The sequence below is a fragment of the Condylura cristata genome, unplaced genomic scaffold (assembly GCF_000260355.1).
Source record: "Condylura cristata isolate star-nosed mole 26May11 unplaced genomic scaffold, ConCri1.0 scaffold00019, whole genome shotgun sequence".
Taxonomy (NCBI): domain Eukaryota; kingdom Metazoa; phylum Chordata; class Mammalia; order Eulipotyphla; family Talpidae; genus Condylura; species Condylura cristata.
The window spans coordinates 5,998,503-6,015,334 of record NW_004567120.1 but is presented as its reverse complement, the minus strand read 5'-3'; the positions used below and the strand labels follow the sequence as shown (position 1 = coordinate 6,015,334).

The 16,832-nt window shown below is 34.5% G+C and overlaps 1 protein-coding gene across 1 annotated transcript in view; it reads left to right on the top strand.

Annotated features, from left to right (window-relative positions):
- Positions 1-16,832, top strand: part of CHM (choroideremia (Rab escort protein 1)) — a 177,044-nt gene that overhangs the window by 141,769 nt on the left and 18,443 nt on the right. The window lies entirely within an intron of this gene.

The following is a 16,832-nucleotide window of genomic DNA, read 5'->3' as shown; positions in this document are numbered from 1 at the left end:
ACAAAATGAACAGTAACATTACTATAATACCTCTACCCAATGGTAAATGCTCCTAATGTATGTTTATCTTTTTATGTAATGCATACATATTTCCAAGTAGGGAACAGAATGACGAAGTACACTGCTGAGGGGAGCAGCAAGCGGGTCAGGAGAGGTCTGCCACGCCATGTGGTCACCTCCGGGGCAGGCGGGAATCAAACTCATGTAGAAGCGGCTCTAGATTCTCAGTGTTGTACTTTAACCCGCTGCACTACCAGGGAGGGCCTTCCTGTTGTTTTTTCTTAAGGTTATAGGAAACTTTTCACAAAATTCATTTTCTTTAAGAGTGCTATTTTTTTGTTTTTTATTTTTTTTGCCCTAACCCAATTACTGAACTTGTATAAATCCTCAATTTATTTCTTTTTATTATACGACTAAAGTTAAGGACTCTTTTACCTGTTATTTTCCCTTTATGTATCAAAATTTCTGTCTCCAACAACTTTAGGTATCATCTCTTCTACATCTTATTTCTTAAACATATTTCAGTAATCAGGAAGTAGCAAAAATGCAATGATCATCACTAAACCTAGACTTAAATTGGATACTGTGCAGATTACAAAGCCGCAGGGCTGACATGCCTGATTTGAAATGTTCATAATCATATTGCACACCCAATAGAACAAGGCGATATTAACTAGTGAAATGTATTCTGCTAGGTGTTTTCAGGATAATAAAGATGAATAGGTAAGTTCCCAGAATGTAGGGGACTTTATAATCTAGTGAAACAGATAAAAATACAAAAGTAGCTATAAAAGATGCAGAATGTGAAAGTTCCAGAAGAAACTACCAGCAAACTGTGGACTCTAGAGATTCACAGAAAGGAAGCATAATTTTAACAAGGTTCTTTTTTTTTTTAATTTTGTAAACATATGTTAAGTTTTACTTAAACTGTTTTATGTATTTGGAGAAAGAGAAGACTCATCTAGCTTGGCATAGTCAAGTAAAACAGTTTTTTTTTAATGATTTATTTATTCTTGCATTCCAAAGCTGGAGTACAAACCAGAGGTATAGGGTCAGTGATTGGATTCACCAGAGACAAAGTAGGGAACAGAATGACGAAGTACACTGCTGAGGGGAGTAATGGACGAGACAGGAGAGGTGTGATGTGCCATGTGTGTCTTCTCCCAGGGATTGAGCTTGTGCTGAAGCAGCTGCAGCTAGCTTTTTAGTGTTGTGCTTTAACCCATTGCACCACCATGGAAGGACCTGGGAAACACTATTTTTAAGGGTATAACTTCTGCTTACTACAAGATGGCAAAAAATGTGATTAAACAAAGAAGAGGGAGCTTGATGCCAGCAGAGTGAATGAAGAAAATTGTCCAGCTTCACTCTAAACCTACATTTTGATTTGAAAAGTAGATCAGACAAAATTTTTCTCCTTTTTTATTGATTTGTGATACTGATGAATATAGTGACAATTATCCTTATTATTTTTTCCTTACTACTTTAACCTGTTTTTTATATCTTTTTATCTGTGTTGACATCTTCAGTACAAGCAAAAAAATCCAATAAATGGGCAATGATGCCCCTCCAAATATTTAGCACAGTCACATGGTCTTCCATATCACTGATATAACAAATCTTATGCTATGTGGAACAAAATAAACTGTTCAAATAATTTTAAAAAGCTGTATTTATTAGTCATTTTCAAAATTTATGTTTGTGAATATTTTTGTTAATTTATTTTTTTTTAAAGATTTATTTATTTATTTGTACAGAACTGGGGTACAGGCCAGAGATGCGGAGGGTGAGAGAATTCACCAGAGACAAAGCAGGGAGCAGAACAGGCAGATCGACGAAGTACACTGCTGAGGGGAGCAGCGGGCGGGTCAGGAGAGGTCTGCCACGCCATGTGGTCGCCTCCGGGGCAGGCGGGAATCGAACTCATGAGGAAGTGGCTTTAGATTCTCAGTGCTGTGCTTTAACCCGCTGCGCCACCAGGGAGGGCCCGTTAATTTATTTTTATAAACTTCATTTTTTTAAGGTATGAAGAGTTCTTCAATTATTTTATTTTTCTTATTGATTTACAAGTAGTCTACATAACTGTAATCTTGGGAATACAACTTCACACCTCCATATATGTGTATATATTTCACCCTCCACCTAATGCTTCAGTGCTAGAGTACCCTATCACAGGCCCTCCTTTGGATTCCCCTCCACCCCCAATATCCACTCTGGGAACAACTATAGCTTATACAGAGTCTAGGAGTTACTTTTATTATATTTTGCCAGGTTTTTTTCTCTGATTATTTATATTGATTAAATGATTGAAACCATTTGGTATTTGTCTTTAATGTTCAGATTCATTTTCATTTACCATAAGCACCTCAAGATCAATCTATTTTGTACCAAAGGCATTATTTCATTTTTTAAAAAAAGATTTATTTATTTATGCATACAGAACTGGGTACAGGCAAGAGGAGCAGGGTTGGTGAGAGGATTTGCCAGAGACAGAGTAGGAAGTAGAACAGGCTGACCAAAGAGGTGCACTGCTGAGGGTAACAGCAGGCGGGTCAGGAAAGAGCTGCTGCGCCATGTGGGTCTCCTCCAGGCCGGGGATTGAACTCACAGCGAAGCGGCTGTGACTAACTTGTAGTGCTGTGTCCTAATTTATTGCGCCACCAGGGAGGGCCCTATTTCATTTTTTTTATAGCTGGATAATATTCCATTGAATGTATATACCACACCTTCTTTACCCACTTGTCTGCTGGTAATCATTTAGGCTGTTTTCCACATCTTGTCTAATGTAAATGATATTGATATGAACATAAGAGTACATCAAAAATTTTCAGTCAGTGTTTTCTTATTCTTTGGGTAAATACTTAGGAGTGGTGTTACTGTATCATATGGTATTTCCACTTTTATTGTTTTTAGGCTTCTCCATACCATTTCCATAGAAGCTATGCCAATTTATATTCCTATCAACAGTAGTTGAATGCTCCTCTTTACATCCTCAAAAACATTTTTTCTGTGATATATTTTTGTAGCCACAATCTAATAATACATATTTACTCTTGATAATTTGGAAATTGTACAAAATGAACAGTAACATTACTATAATACCTCTACCCAATGGTAAATGCTCCTAATGTATGTTTATCTTTTTATGTAATGCATACATATTTCCATACAAATGCAATGTTTTTATATTGTATTATAATCTGTGTTTAAAAAATACTTAATACTACAAAAATCTTTTATGTCTGTGATATCTGCAGTGAATGTAAATATGCCATTTTTATTTAGCCTTGTGCTATTGTGATTAAACATCCTGAAAATTTTTCATTTAATAGTCCTGTAGAAAGCAGCCATCCTTATATGTAAGTATCTGTGAGCATCTGTTTTAATTTTTTTAAAGATTTATTTATTTGTGCATACAGAACTGGGATACAGGCCAGAGGCTCAGGGGAGGCGAGAGGCTTCACCAGAGACAGAGTGGGGAGCAGAACAGGCAGATCTACAAAGTACACTGCTGAGGGGAGCAGCGGGTGGGTCAGGAGAGGTCTGCCACACCATGTGGTCACCTCCGGGGCAGGCGGGAATCGAACTCATGTGGAAGTGGCTTTAGCTTCTCAGTGCAGTGCTTTAACCTGCTGCACCACCAGGGAGGGCCGCATCTATTTTAATTTTTATAAATTTCCCTGAGTGGTATTTTTGGTGTGTGTGTAGAACTGGGATATAGGCCACAGGTGTGGGAGATGAGAGGGCTCACCTGAGATAGATTGGGGGGCAAAACAAGCAGATTTACTGAAACACACTGCTAAGGGGAGCATCAGGTGAAACTGGAGAAGTCTGCTGCACCATATGTGAGTCAGCTCCCTGGCCAGCGATCCTTCTCAGGCCATCAAGGTGATAGTGCTGAGACTTAACCCCTGGGCTACCAGGGAGGCCCCTCTATGAGTGGTATTATATATATATATATATATATATATATATATATATATATTATATAATATTATATATTATATATATTATAATATTATATAATATATATATATATATTGTTTTCAAACAGTTACAGATTTTAGAGAATTTGCAAATACACTACAGAAATTCCTGGTGTATCCTCACCATTTCCTCCTAATAGTTACATTTTACCAAATTACGGTGTAGTATCAAAATCAGGAACTTAACTTTGGTAAAAATGTGTGTAGGCAGTTTTATCACATGTTTAGATTCATGTGACCATCAGCACAGTGAAGATACAGGACAGTCCCATCACCACAAAAATCTCTAGTGTTGCTGCAATGTTTCCCTCCCTTCCTCCTACCTCTCTGCTGTCCCCCCAACTCTATGTCCCTTCACACAACCCCTATCTGGTCTGTGGAAGCCACTGATCCATTTTCCACATCAATTTTTTTGGTCATTTTGAGACTGTCATTAAAAAGGAACATCCAGGATATAGTTTGAGTGATTTTTTTTCTCTCAGCATAATTGACTTGCAGCATTATGGTATCAGTAGTTTCGTTTCTATTTATTTTTAAGTGGTATTCATGATAAGCTATATACATCTGATGACCTCAGTGGTTTCTAGTGATAAATCTGCTGTTATGTGAATTGCTTTTCCCCTATAGGTAATGGTTTCTGCTTGTTTTCTCAGACAGCGTTCAATTTTTTTTGTAGTCTTTAATTTCTAGAAGTTTTTTTTTTTTTTTTTATGATGGCATGTGCTTCCTTTGGTTTATTCTATTAAGGATTCATACAGCATTTTGTATCTATGAATTTATGTTTCTTTGCCAAATTTGGGAAATTTTCATCCTTTATTTCTTTGACAATTTTTCAACCTCACCTACTTCTTCTTTTCCTTGAGCCCCTATGGTGTGACTATTTTATCTTTCACTATAGCTTTACATTTAAATGTCCCTGAAGCTCTGTTTATTTATTTTATTCAAAAACACTTGTTATAGCCATTTACGCTAAATTACCCTGTTAGGCACAGTGGTTATACAAAGGAATATGGCAAAAGTGGTAACAATAATAAAATAGTATGAAGAGAAAGTAAAGACCAAGCTTTATCTGTTATCTCTCTTTTGTTCATCTTGTATAATTTCTGTGGTTTTGCTTTCAAGCTTGCTGATTATTTTGCTGTTGAACCATCCATTGAGTTTTTTTTTTTTTTACTGTATTTTTCAGATTTAATTTTCCATTTGTGAAATACACCACAAGGGTAAAGGACCATGTATATTAGAGTCATCAACACCTGACATACTATACCAGATGTTAGTTGTAATTTTATTTCTGCCCAATTTATGCACAGTTTTGAGTGTTTATTTCAAGGTTGCTAAGCTATATAAATGTCTCAAGTAGTCATTAAATTTGACCATTTTTCTTTTTAATCTTTAATACTATCAAGTCTTCCTTTCATTGTTAAATACTTCCTGAAGTTTAAATTGCTTTTCCAAATTGCTTTGCAACATACTAATTACCAGTGATCCATTTTAAGTCAGCCCTTTCCTATCATGGCTCCTTCCTTTTTTACTACCTGGATTCTGTTCCTGCTAATTCACTTGGGGACACTCTCCCATCCCCAAATCTCATTCCCCAAATGAGATCACCTTATTCAGTAAAATCCCCAGACGGGTTGAAAAGGGTAAATCATGACCTTGTGTTCTGTAGTCAGATGTAGCATGCAGTAGTACTTGTCACATTTTCTTCTAGAAACAATCTCATAGTTATTTTAAATATTCCCCTGGACATTTCCCAGCCATTTTGATATTGTTTGGTTTCCAGTAGATTCTGAGTGAAACTCTGAAATTAATTTCGCATGTATTTGTTTTTGTTAGTAGGTTTGTTATCATAATTATATTTACTTACAAAATTACTCAAGAAATCAAAGAATGCCCCTGGTATTAAGTTCTTCGTAGCACAATGGTATATGGCAATAACTATTGACAGAGCACTTTCAAAATGGAGTAGATCCTCACCTTTTGATGAAATGTGTTTCTTGGCAGCATCTGTTAAAGCAGTTTGTGGTGAGGTAGACCACTTCTCTCTGTTCACTCCTGTATTGCACACAGGGGCTGTCAGTCAGCTTGGTAAAAGGCACCTAGAGAACTGCATAGATCTTCTTTGGGCCTGCTTAGAAGAGCTGGAGGATGGCAAAATATTTTGCACATGATTACTTGGTGATGTTTATCTTTGCAGTATAATAATAATAATGATAGTTATAATTTTGAGAGTTTGCTGGGAACCAGTACTGGACTGAGTGCTTTCCATTCATTATCTCATTTAATACTTAAAATAACCTTATGAATTGGGTACTGTTAATTCAGTTTTATAGATTGGGAGACTAGGTTTGGGGAATTTAATTAGAGTGCCTAAGAGTGGCAGAGCAGGGATTCAAAGATAACTGCTTTGACTGAGCCTGACCGTTATTGGTATGCTGAAAACTACTACTACTATACTAATAGCATAGCCCTTACATAACTTTCTTTCTTTTGTCATAAATCATAAACATTGTGTCAAGCCTAAAACTATAGGCTTTTTTCTCTACCATACAATGCAGAAAACTCTCCTAATATTCTGTGGTGATAGTTATCCAGCAAAGATTTATGTAGCACCACCTGAATCTTGCATGCCGGTGGACATAGTGAATTGAGGCTGATGTAAAGATTTAGTGTTCATAAAACACTTCACATAGTAGAAAATATCAACAAAATAGTATGTGCTAAGGCAGAAGCAAAAGAAAACAGTACTATTAAGAGGAGCAGAATTTTGCTATATGTAGTTTCCATCGCCCAGTATATTAGCAATAGTATTCTTATTGTGTCTTGGTTTCTTCATTAGAAAATATTTTTTTTATTTCTTCAAAGAACCAAATCTTGGTTTTATTCATCCTTTAAACTGTCTTTTTTACTTTAATTTATTTCTGCCCTAACTTTTGGCATTTTCTTCCTTGTACACACTTTTGCTTTCGCTTCTTTTTATATTTCCTTAAGTTACAATGTTAGATTATTTGAGATCTTTGTTTCTTGATATAGACCTGCATAGCTATATATGTCCATCATAGTACTACTTCTGCTGTGTTCCAGCAAGTTCTGGTAAGTAATGTCTTCATTTTCATTTGTCTCTAGGTATTTTTTATTTTCTTTTTTGAGTCTTCATTCAGTAATGTTTTGTTCTATCATCACATGCTAAGAATATTTCCTGCTTTCTTTTGGTGATTCATTTCTAGTTTAATGCCATTACGATCAGAGAAGGTATTGATTTTATTTCAGTCTTCATGAACTTATTGACGCTTTTGTGTCCCAACAAGTACTTGGTCTATCCTGGAGAATATTCCACATGCACTTGAGAAAATGTGCACTCAGCTTTTGTGGCCTATATTGTCCTATCAATGTCTAGTAGGCCCATCTAATCTAATTCCTCACCTAATGCCATTGTTTTCCTGTTGGCTTTCTGTTTGGCTAACCTGTTCATTGGTGTAAGTAGGGTGTTAAGGTCCCCTACCACTGTTGTATTCCAGCCTGTGTCTGTTTACAAATCTAGCACCCTCAATTGTCAAATTCTACATGCTTGTATAAAAGTCATCTCTCCTATACATGTGTGTTAATAATGTGACATATTTTAACAAAACAGCTTTTCCTTTTTTTTAAAAGATTTATTTATTTGAACATATAGAACTATGGAACAGGCCAGAGGCTCAGAGGTGGCTTGGCTTTACCATAGTCAAGTGGGTGTGCAGAACAGGCAGATCGACAACATACACTGCTGAGGGGAGCAGTGGGCGGGTCAGGAGAGGTCTGCCGCACTATGTGGGTCACCTCCGGGGCTGGCAGGTATTGAACTCATGCTGAAGTGGCTTAAGCTTCTTAGTGCTGTGCTTTAACCCGCTGCGCCACCAGGGAGGGCCCCAAAACAGCTTTTCTTTTTAATCCTCTCTCTAATTCATTCCAGCTTTCTCACTTCTTTCTTTCATGATAAAATTATATTGCTGATCTTTGTCAATAAAGGTTGAGTCAAGAAGGTTGACTGATAGAGAGTTGAATGTATTATTTATATTTGCCTTGCTCCAAGGAAAACATATTCATTTTAAAATCTTTTACTTGCTTTCTTATGTAACAATATTTTGAGAGTCCTACTTATGTTAGTGTTTAACATAATATATACACTTATTTAGTATAGTGAGGTTGAAACCATCATTTTATCATTCATTTGCTTTTATTTAATGTCTCTTTTCCTCCTATACTTTGGATATGTTCATAGATACTAAAAATCATTTTGTATTTTCCTGCTGTTGCTATAATTGATACTAATTGATGTCACAACTAGTTTCAAATTGGTCTGTTCTTGGTAATTAGCTTGTATGTGTTCTGAAACAGTATTACTTTGACAATATCACTGAAGGCTTTAAAACATCTTTTGCTTTTCTCTTGATTTTTCTGTTAAAAGTCAGGAAAAAAAAGAAAATATGTCATCTGTTTATTTTATATATACAAACTTGTTACCAGCTTATTTATTTTCCGCCTTAAACTTCCCTAGTTATGGCAACTTACTTAGCTTTTACAATGCTACCCAATCATTCTCTTCTAACCACTTTTACTTCTAAATCTCTTAAAGTTTTTGTTTCTTTCCTGAACCTTTTGAATATAGCATATACTGAACAAGTTTTTTTTTTTAATCAACAAATTTCTTCACAGAACACTTTAGAAATCTAAGTTTACTATTTCCCAGTCAGACATCCAAATCTGAAATATACTGGCCATAATTATTCATGGTGTAATAATCCACCTTTTGGGGTAGAGGCAGAAGTATATGAATTTGACATTTCTCATGCTTGGTTAAAAGTGATCTTCAGAAGTATTAGTCTCAATTAGGATTCTTGAGAAGAGAACTTTTTTAATGTTCTTTTTTATATATCTAGATTATCTATGCTGTGGATTTCTCATATTCATACTAATAATAAAGTAACAGTTACTGCTGATCATCCATGTGCTTATTTTATATAAATCAAAAACTAGAAACTTACAGTAAAACTAAAACCTTAACATATTTCCAAGAATAAATTCTAAATTTGTATAAACTGATACTTTAAAATCATTAAGTTGGTTTTATTATGACTTATTTTACCTTCAAGCAGTTACTGAAGGTAAGTAAACAAATACATCTAGACTTTGGTTCCATTGTATATAAGTGACAGGCATATAATCAGTAATGCCAGTTGAGTGGAACCAAATGCCTTCACTTGCCCTAAAAATTGAGGCTGTAATGATGCAATCATCAACTAAGCTCATCGTTCTTCCTGTTGGAAAAATCACTTGAAGATAAATGTTGGCAACCCTGTAACTAATGCAGTTATACCTGACTAAATCAAACATATATACCAATGAGATTTTGTATCTTGTACTCACTCCTCAAATAAAATGATATTTTTAGAAAGTAAATGATAGGATTTTTGATAATCTACTGTTTGGTTGTTTTAACAAAGAACTGTGTTTTAAAGATAATTTTTATATGCTAATTAGCTTTTAAGACAGTCACATAGCTTTTAGAGAAAAGGCAATATTCTTTAGTAAATGTATAAAATTTTTTTACATTTATATGCTGGGTTTCATTAATAGCTAATTATAATATACTAGATTGATTAATATCTAGTATACTTGATTCTTCATTAATGATAGTAATCCATAGGTAAAGATTTTGTTTTCCTTTTTAAAATGTAACTGATTTTCAAGACATTTTCCCTACTTAAGTATGAGGAGATAAAGGAATTAAATTTTTTCCAAGTGCCTCTTCCCTTAACTAATAAATGTTTTAAATTATTATTTTTGAGCACATGCTAAGTACTCATTTGTTGACTATTTCTGCTACTCAGTTTATTTTTCCTTCTATTCAGTAGCCATTGCTCAAATTTGTCAGGTCTTGAATCAAGATATCTAGTGAGTCTCCATGGATGGCCTATGATTGCCTTGTGTTTGGTTTGATTTCAAATGTATAGGCTATGATTGTACAACTAAAACTTACCTTTGTATGGTATGAGGAATTTATATATAAAAGGTACTTGTATGATAACTTGATAATTTGGTTAATATGCAGTCTAAGATCACACTGTTCTGTGGTAGAATACATAGGCTCACTGAACTTAGGCAAGTTACTTAATCTCTCTGTTCCTCAGTTTCCCCATCTAAAATAAAAGTAATGATCGTACCTATGGCAGGGTTTTCATCACAGTCAAATTCATATGAACAGTGACTGCACTTATAAGTGCTCAATAAATACTATTGAGAATTACAGAGAAATGTAGGAACTACAGAGTTATGATATAAAACATGGAGGATACCTTTGGAGACATGTTTTATTGTCTAAGCTAGTGATTCAATTCATTTTAATTAAATTTAATTCAGATTAATTTCCAGCTCCAAAAACAGACATTTCATCTGCATAAAAGAAATCTCTAGCAGAGATGTCTCCTAAGAAAATCAGAAATAATTTTTTTCAAAATAAAAATATTTATGGGAATATTATATGTTAATATATAGTCATAGAAAGGTTAAAATCAATATTGTTTAACCATAGCTGGTAGTGATCAGTGATTACAATACCTTTCTGGTTAAAAAAGTAAAAGTATCTTAGGTCATTTGTTAAGTGAGTTTTCATTACAAATGGAAATGAGGTAGAAAATGAGGAAAGATAGGAAAGGTTGGAAAGCCAGTTGGAAATACTCATTTGCAAATGACCACTGGTCAGTAATGCATCATTTATTTGGCATTCTTTAGTGTGCTGTAGTCTCCTCAAATACATTTCTTCTAGGATTGAAATTTTTATTTAATCCTGAAATTTTTATTTTTTTAAATGATGATCTTTTTTAGCATGCTTCACACATTTCCTTCACATTCTCTACTGAATATATAAGCATTTTAGCCTTTTTCTGATAATTTAAGGATATCATGAACATTATTTATTAGAGTCCACTATAACCCAGCTATACCCTTGAGGCCTATTGAGGTGTTCAGGCCTATTTCTTTCTATGCTAAATGACCCTTTCCTATCATGCCTTTATCATTTCTTGTATCTACATGTTATATGTCTTCCTCTGATTGTTTCATATAACTGTCAGTGTACTTTTTATGATAGTACTTCCCTGTGGTGTACCTCCCCCCATAATTTGCTGTTTGTAATATACAGAGGACCAGAAAATAAGATAACCTAACTTGTTAACATTGCATGTGACCAAGTTCTGAGCTAGTGGTTGATCTGTGGTAATGGTAAACATCTACCTTAGATACTGAAAAGATTTTTCTTTCACTTTGGTGGCTACTTGTTTCCTGGTTCTTGGTTGTGTGTAAAAGGTGAATGAGATGTTACTGGAATTGCAATACAGATAGAGTTCAATACTGGTATTTTGAGACACACTAATAGCAAATCATTATTGTTCATTAAGGTAGGGCTTTTCTAAACAACCGTAGGCTAGCCTAGTTATTTTGTCTTTTTGAAGTAGTAATGGTGCAATAAAAGAAAATTTATAAATCACTTTAAGTTCTCCCCCTCAAGTAATTTGGTTCAAGTTATAAAGATTATTAAATATTTGAAATTTATGGTGTTTTCCAAAGCTGAACAAATCATTTTTTTTCACATACATAGTTCATTTTTCAGAATGGATCTTAAATCTTTATTTCCTACTCTTCTTTTAAATTTAATGAATGTGGCATGGAATTCATAGTCATTTAAAATCATTTGTAAATAAGCAAAACATCATCTCTGCCCTTCCACTTTACACTGAAGTTAATGCACTGAAGTATGCATATTCTAGACAGTTTGAAATCTTCTTCATGTACATAATAGGCAGTATTGTTTTCCTTGCTTGAGGTGTCATAAGCATATTGGTTTAATAGGCTTATTTATTCCTTTTTTTAAATTTCAACAAAAATATTTTGACCTCAAAAAAATTAGCCAAGCAATAACAGCTATTTTACTCTGATTTGATGCTCTTCATCTATATATTTGTGACTGGATAATGTATATATACATATAATAACATAATTAAGGATCTTAATGTGGGCACTGGCTTATATAATCTGGTTTTACAACCCTATAGAAAATGTTATACCTTTCATAAAAATAAGCTTATCTCATGATTTTAAAACAGTCATTTTTGGTTTTTTGCTTTTTGAAAATTTGCCCAACCTATTTTTCATTACTCATTGTCATGAAACATTTAATTTTGTAAATACATTTATTTTTTCTTGTGAAATTGACATTCTAGAGGTTTAGGGTTTTTTCCTTAAATTCTTTTGAAAAAAGTGCAGGCTAACTCGAGTTACTCTGTAATTTTCATGGTTGGATTAAAAAACCACTTTGTGTGCCATATGTCATCAAACACAGTTTCTTACTTGTTACCATAAAGTAAGTATGTTTCTTGACTTTGCTCACTTACTAACACAGACAGATATTCTTACTTGGGCTGTATTACATAAAATTATATTTGGTATTTATGTCTATATGAAAGACAAGTTATAAGCTATGTCAATCCCTATATATGTGAGATATATGTCCCAATTAGGTTGCATAACAAGGTGTACTTATTAACTAGACCATTCATCAAGATTCTTTAAATGCATTTGGAACAATTTTGCCTACTTTTATACAGGGAATGACTGCTACATGTAGGTATCTCAGAAACATGCAGAATACAGTTACTTTTTGCAACAAGCTGTTTTTACCTTCATATTTATAATTTGGGATTTAAAATTTGTTGCCATGTAGAGAATCATGACTTATAAGTAGAGGCAGTTAGATTCATAAAAGTTTAGAATTATAAGTGGTCTTATAGGCTAACTCCTTTTATTCATTCATGAGGATTCTGAGACCAGAAACGTAAACTGATAAGTTCATGAAGGTAGAGCAGAAATAATCCCAGGCTGCATAACCATTCTTTACTGTATCGCTCGTATTAGACTTATCACGTTAAACATATCACTTTAAAATGTTCTCATTATTATAATTGAGCAAATTCTGAGTAGAAATCCCACTTTTCATGTTTTTCAAAATATAAAAGCCAACTGGTTAGAGACAGTAGCTTATTATATGAAGGATCAGTGCTCTAAATCAAATTTTAGAAAATAGTGTGTTGCTTCTACTTTTGTGTTGAGTGTATCTTCTAGATTTCAGATGCTGTTGATTGTGACTGGCACTCCATCAAAGGTATTAACCCTTCTGTGAGTTAAGGTGTATTTTTCACAAGGTTTCTTTAATGTCAATACATGCTTTTTTTTTTTTTAAAGATTAATTCTGCATACAAGAACTGGGGTACAGGTCAGAGGTGTGGGGTGGGGGTGGGGGTGAGAGGCTTCACCAGAGACAGAGTGGGGAAATAAAACAGGCAGATCCACTGAAATTCACTGCTGAGCAGCAGTGAGACAGGAGAGGTCTGCCGCACCAGTGGGTCACCTCCATGGCTGGGGATAGAACTCATGCTGCAGTGGCTGCAGGCTTCATAGTACTGTGCTTTAACCCCTTCCACCACCAGGGAGGGCCAGCCAATACATGCTTATATTGCCAAGAGAGAAAACGTGAGATAACAGATTGTGTCATCTTTTAGCCCACTAAGCCTTTAAACAGTTGCTAAATTAAATAAAGAAAGATAGTCAGAGGTTAAATTTTTTGAGTCATTTATGTTTGCACATGATACCAGTGAGTAATGTTTATATTTCTGCTGCATCTCTCTCAATATTAGCAAGTTTCTACAGTTATAAATAATTGTTCACTTAAATAAGTTGAAACAAACAAAAAGCAGTTCATTAAAGAATCAAGACTGGGGATTTAAACCCAGGAACCGCCTCCAGATAGCTCTGGGAAAGCTGCCCAACTTCTGACATTCCTAATGAGGATTTTATATAGTCTGTAAGGAAAACAGAAAGTCTGGTCAAGTGTCCTGTTAAGGTATCTATTTGATGTTGTCTATGCATTGAGGAAAACAAAAATTTACCCTGGTAGAGCCTTATCATCTAGAACTTGGAGATGTAAGCTATGCCTTAAACCTTTGAAGTCATCTTTTTTCAAAATTACTGATTTGCCTGAAGGTAACTTTTTGTTGTTGACACAGTGTTCACAAGGCCATTTCAGCTGTATCTTAATGCTGGCTTACACCCTTTAATCAAGATCAGGGCAAGGGGTGTCCAGTTAATGTTAACTTTTAGGCAACATAGTAAGCTATAATATCGCCATTTTTGAAATTGATTTACAGTTCTACATATGATCTAGGAGAATAGGCTTATACCTCTAGATGTACCTGTTACCACACCCACCTTTACCATAGTTCATTGCCCCCCTCAATAGTATCCCACCCCGGCCTTCTCCTTTTAATGTTAGTCTTAAAAGTACCCAATGGAATTTAAGTACCAGAGGTAGGTAGTTGGTGCCAACCATCACCCATTTAAAAAAGTTAATGGAAGTATAATTTGACAAAATGTCCTGGCACAAGAACTAACTGTTTCTTTAAAAAGTCTTCTGTATTGCATAACTAATACAGGTAGCCATATGATCCTGAATCTATTACAATATTGGTAAAAATTATTAAACAGAAAATAACTATTGAAATGCATTGCTTAGAAAAGTGGTAGGAGATTAAGTTGAACAGCTGGACGATAACTCCCTTATAGTTATTATAACTTGTGAAGGATTCATTTGTAGCTTTGTACACCGCAACTGAATACTGCTGTAAATGACTAGCAGTGCCTTCTATGAGAGATTATACACAACATCATCTAGTGACTAAAAGCAGACACTCTAGCAGCAGACTACATGGGCTTGAATTCCAGTTCTAAGTCCTAGTTCTTGTTTTTCCTAACTGAATAACTAGGAAATCTGCGGTCACTGTTGCTCTGTTCTAATGTCTCATTGTGACATGTAGACAAAAGAACGTACTCAGAGTCCAAGTGAGCTGGAACAATGAGAAGCCGAGAGGAGCTACACCGTGGAAACTCCCTTGAGAAGTGTGAACCAGGTGCAGCCCTGTTCTGAGGGCAGTCTCCTATTGCTTTAGAATTGAGCAGAAGATTAGAAGTCAAAGAAGCGGAAGTCAAAGAAGCGACAAGACACGCAGGGAATGTGTTACTGTGTCAGGGATAAGGGAGAAAGTCAGGGGAGGCTTCAGGGCTATAGCTGGTCTAAGCCTAATATCTGTTGCTGTTTTCAGCATGTATAAATCCTCATACCAAAACTTCTGCCCTGAGAGGTTCCTAATCATAAACTTTCCCTGTTTGTACTCTGGGTGAAGGGCACAGAAAAGTCAAGGCAAAGACACAGAATAATCCAGTCCTCTCACATGTTATCACCGAAAACAGGAAATTCTAGATAGTCTTTTAAATTCTTCTGAATTTATAGATCGAGCTTAAAGTGTCTATTTCTTAGGTAGATCAAAAAAATTGGAGGGTTGTCCATTGATACCTTTCCTTACCATCAGATTATTTCCTATATTTCATGAGAAATTACTCAAATTTCCCTCATACATGTGTGTGTGTGTACATTTGCCCACATATGCCTGTTTAAGCCAGTATGTAACATCTGCCCATAACAGGGAAGCAAATTATCTTGTCATTAATATTTTTTGAACTTTTACTGTAAGTGAAAGTTGTACTTGACAAGAGAAAATCCTACTCTAAAACTTGCTCTTGCAAAGGATTTATGAGAGGTGTGAAAGTTAATAAACTAATTTTGAAAGTATGAATAAAAAATATACAGTTAACACAAAAAATACACAATTCAGTGTCTGAATTAAAGAGATGCAAAATGAATTCAAAGTAACATATATAAGAAAGTGACAGGTAACAGGAAGTATAAGAAGAAAATACAGTTGTCATGCCTTAACTTTATAGGTTGATACATAATGTGTTATATTAGAATAATTAAAGTACAGGCATTAGAATTTAGGCATGAATATCCTTAATTTGTCTTTCTAAGACTTACTACAAAACTCCTGAAATACAAGATGGTAACCTGACTTCCCTATTAGAAAGTTTGCTAACAGTGCCTGAATTGAGCTATATTATATTATTAGAAAATATATTATTACTCCAGTGTGTTTCTTTCATATATCCTGTTAGATAACAAAGCCAGTGTCGATTAGCCATTGAGATATTTTTCTAGTTTTATTTTATTTATATTCATGTTTATCTGCCTTTCCCCTGGTATACTTTAGTTGAATAGGAAAGAACTGTATGATTCATAACTTCGGCATTAACGTTGGCATGTTATTAAACTTTGGGAGGAGAGGATAGATCTCTGTACAGAAATCTCTGTACTATAGCAGAGATTTCTGCGTTTATAGAAATCTTTGTATACACTTTACTTGATTATCAATTACTTGGGTAGTTTAAGCTCTCTCTCCAAAACATTTTATGATATTTGAAAAATTTAAGTAAATTAAGAATAATATTGTGAAGGTTATTTTACCTTCACAATAGGCATGGTGCATCCAATAATATACCAGAACTAGTGGGGATCTTTGTTGCATTCATGTAAAAAATATTTCTAAAATGTGTCAAGTCTTTTGCTATAAATAAAACAGGAAATGTTTTGGAGTACACACCTGAAAAAACATACTACAAAATTTAATTATAGATGACATGGTTCTTTAGTGTCCCTCAATTGATAATTAATATTTTTCAGCATACTTGAATGTGAAATAATTTTAATTTTTTGTTGAAGTAACAATGGTTTACAACACTCTGTTTCAGATGTATAGTATTACACTCTTTCAGATGTATATTACAATACCACACACCCACCAAGGCACCAATACTTCTCCACTATAGTCCATTGGACCTTCTCCACACTTTGCTCTCCACTCTCCCTTT